Source organism: Vicia villosa, unplaced genomic scaffold (genome assembly GCF_029867415.1).
Source record: "Vicia villosa cultivar HV-30 ecotype Madison, WI unplaced genomic scaffold, Vvil1.0 ctg.000339F_1_1, whole genome shotgun sequence".
NCBI lineage: Eukaryota > Viridiplantae > Streptophyta > Magnoliopsida > Fabales > Fabaceae > Vicia > Vicia villosa.
The window spans coordinates 1,129,524-1,132,767 of record NW_026705151.1 but is presented as its reverse complement, the minus strand read 5'-3'; the positions used below and the strand labels follow the sequence as shown (position 1 = coordinate 1,132,767).

Here is a 3,244-nt window from a genome sequence, read left to right as displayed (position 1 = left end):
GTAATTTTGTTCGCGTACAGTATATTTTATTTATTTATTATGTTTTGTGTTTTTTTCTAACAACTCATGTAAATAAATTTTCACCATTAACACAACAAAAAAAAACAAAAAGAAAAATTAACTTTAACTGTTGAATTTTCACTTTAACTGTTACGTTAATGCCTGAACAGCCAGTTGACAGTCAAACCCGCTGACAGCACGATTCTCCGTGTTTTGTACCATCAATCAAATCAATCTTCTACTATCTACCTATTACTAATTGATTGGCCACATCTTCTTAGTGGATCTCTTAGATTACCTTATCTCTTAGATTACCTTATCTCACCGATTGTTCCAGCTTGAATATTCTAAATAACTCTAACTTATGTACTTATATCCAAGAATCCTATCCGTACAATTGGTGATGCTCTGAAGAAGGTGAATTCCATCACAAAGGTAAAGAATGTCTCAATCTGTTATGCACTTTTAGGGTTCATTAGTTATTTCAGTATTGTGTTTTGATTTCTCAAAATACCTTGCCTGGTTCCAGCTTTCCCTTTCTCATTGTCAGCTTCAGGGTATTGACACTTCCCTTAAGTATGATTTGCAGAGAGTAAGAGTAAAAGAGTTCTGATTTTCAGTTGATAGTTCAGATAGGACCTATTACAAAGATTTGGTAAATTTTATTGAAGCCTCTAATGTTAAAAAAAACACTCTTTATGATAGAATAACAATCTTTTCTGTTAAATTGTTTACAACCATGTCTCTTTTCCCCTCTTTATTGTCATCAGTTCTTATCACTAGGTCATCAAAAGTGGTAGTCAAGTTCTTATCACAAGGCATGATCAAGTTCAGTTCATTGTTTATCAGTTCTGTTCATATCAACCAGCACATAATTAGTTCATTGTTTTTTGTTTGAATAATACTCTAATCGATTATTGTTTGATTAGAGAACTGCAGACACGAAATTGGCTATTACAGATGCAATTAATGTTGAAATGGAGGTTGCTTACACATCAAACGTCTAGCCAGAGTATCTGAATCTTTCTTAACAAGAACTATTGCATCGTACAAATAAAACCAACTCATTGACATATTAAACAAAGGTAACATGATAGTTATTTCTATCTTTTAAGGGAATCTGGGATGTATGATGATAGTTTTTGAATGTTTCTTATACCAATTGATATCCGTTATTGAATTGTTCAGTCATGGTTTTAGCCTATTATGAAGACGAAGGTTGCTGAAGAGGCTATGGAAGAAAAGCAGAAGGTAACAATGTTTTTTCAACAAAGAGGGATTTTAAGTGACCCTTTCCTGTTTGCTTTTCTAGAATAATCTATTGTTTGCAGGTAAAACCTTCGTTTGAACTATCAGAAAAAACTTGCGGCTGAATTCAATGGAGTCAGAGGTGAAATACTATTTGTAAACCTGTATAACTATCTGCTTTGATTTGTTAAGCGAGTTTATGTTTCATTTCATTGTGCACTGAACAATTCATATTTTTCAGGCATTACTTTATTGTTCAATGAACCACCAGAGGCTCGAAAGCCTGATATTAAATGGAGGCTCTATATTTTCAAGACTGGTGAAATGTTGAATGGTAAACTTTTATTCCCTCTACTTAAATCTTACAAATTCAGTAAAGCAAACAAGGTAATACCAGTTTTTTTCTGGGTTACTCAACATATACTATCGAAGTATTCAGCATATATAAACCTAACATCTATGTGATCTGCAACAGGCCTGACATAATGGACCTTGGAAGCATAAACAAAACTTTCGTTAATGTGAGTGGTCATTGAATGTCTTTGATTAGCTTCTTTGTTATTTTCATTTGATGTAGTAGCAAATAGTGAGCTGAAGTTGGATGTGAATTATTTATTATCTGATGCTGTTGTTGATTAGTTTACTTACTGAAGAATTCATGTATGTATGCCCTCTCTGTTCAAATTCAATCTGTGATATGTCGAAGGTTTGGGAGAAATTGAACATTGAAAAATTAGAAAAAGAAATTGTTTCTGGTGGTACAAATGAAAAGAATTTGGTCTGGCTTTCTTTTCCTATTCATTTAGCCTTTTGTAATGAAATATCTGAAAGAGTATGACTTACTTTTAAAATTCTTGGAACTGACATAAGCATTTAGATTAAGGTAGTCTTATGCAATTCACTTTTCAATAGGTGGTTTTTTGAAATTTATGTCCACAAAGTTTACTGAAGTTGAGTTTGGCTTAATGTTTATCAATTCACTGAAGCTGTATTTCTACTATAGAACCATTTTGCTTTCTACTTGCAGAGTTAATGAGCTGGCACAAGTTTTGATCTTTGTATCCATTTTGCTTTCTACTTGCCGAGTTAATGATCTGGCACACGTTTTGATCTTTGTATCCATTTTGCTTTCAAACAACTATGTATTTTATCAAATGACCAAAGTTGTATTTGTTTTCTACTATTTGCTTTATACATTCTAATGGAAGGAAATGACTAAAGGATTTATTTTACAGGTACTACTAAGAAGTAAAGATGCTCTATGTATACCTGCTTCCAAAGTTATAATTTATTGGCGTTAAACTTAAGTTGTCATTGGGTTATATGTAAATCTCCAGGCAATGTATTAATTTGTAGCTATATTGCCACTGTTGTAATAAAATTTTTAAACAAATGAACTTATCATTTCATGTGATTAACATATTTATTGAAATGTTATATAAAAGTATTATAAGATTGAATCTTGAGAGGATTCTTAGTTCTATCTTAAGCTATTAAATTAAAATAAAGGGGTTGAAAATACTCATACATTGAAAATAAAAGAGTTAAATTAATGTTCAATTTGCTACATATACATCAATCTTTGAGTTTGTGTTTGATATAATAAAAACCAACAAACTTAAAAGAATATAGGTATAGCCATTAAAGCCTTTTGAGTTTATCCAATTCCATTCCACGTAATAATAATAGTAGGACATATTTGATATTCTCTTAATAAAATGGCAGACAATATTAACAAAAATTTATAAAACTTATTCTAATAAAAGGCTTTGTGAAATTTATTTAAATTGCAAATCCATTTTTATTGAGATTAGGAAATACATAATCTCACTAAATTTTGGAATGAAGTTTATGAAAGAGAAGTTTGGAAATCAAATTGTTACATATCACTAGATCACATTCACTTAAATAATCAAATAATATTTATCTTTTTTTCATTTCCATATCATAATACGATTCATTTTTCTAACATTAATAATTAAATCACAATTAAATA

At 30.4% G+C, this 3,244-nt stretch overlaps 1 long non-coding RNA gene across 3 annotated transcripts; it reads left to right on the top strand.

Annotated features, from left to right (window-relative positions):
• Positions 1-318: 318 nt before the first annotated feature.
• LOC131626953 (uncharacterized) lies at positions 319-2,714 on the top strand. Of its 3 annotated transcripts, none has more exons than XR_009291357.1 (5): positions 319-435; positions 930-1,085; positions 1,189-1,390; positions 1,490-1,769; positions 2,484-2,714. It is a non-coding gene; the product is annotated as an uncharacterized LOC131626953 (long non-coding RNA). The 3 variants fall into 3 exon arrangements; XR_009291358.1 differs by having other exon boundaries at positions 325-1,085; positions 1,490-1,635; positions 1,724-1,769; XR_009291356.1 differs by having other exon boundaries at positions 325-1,085.
• The last annotated feature ends 530 nt before the right edge of the window (positions 2,715-3,244 follow it).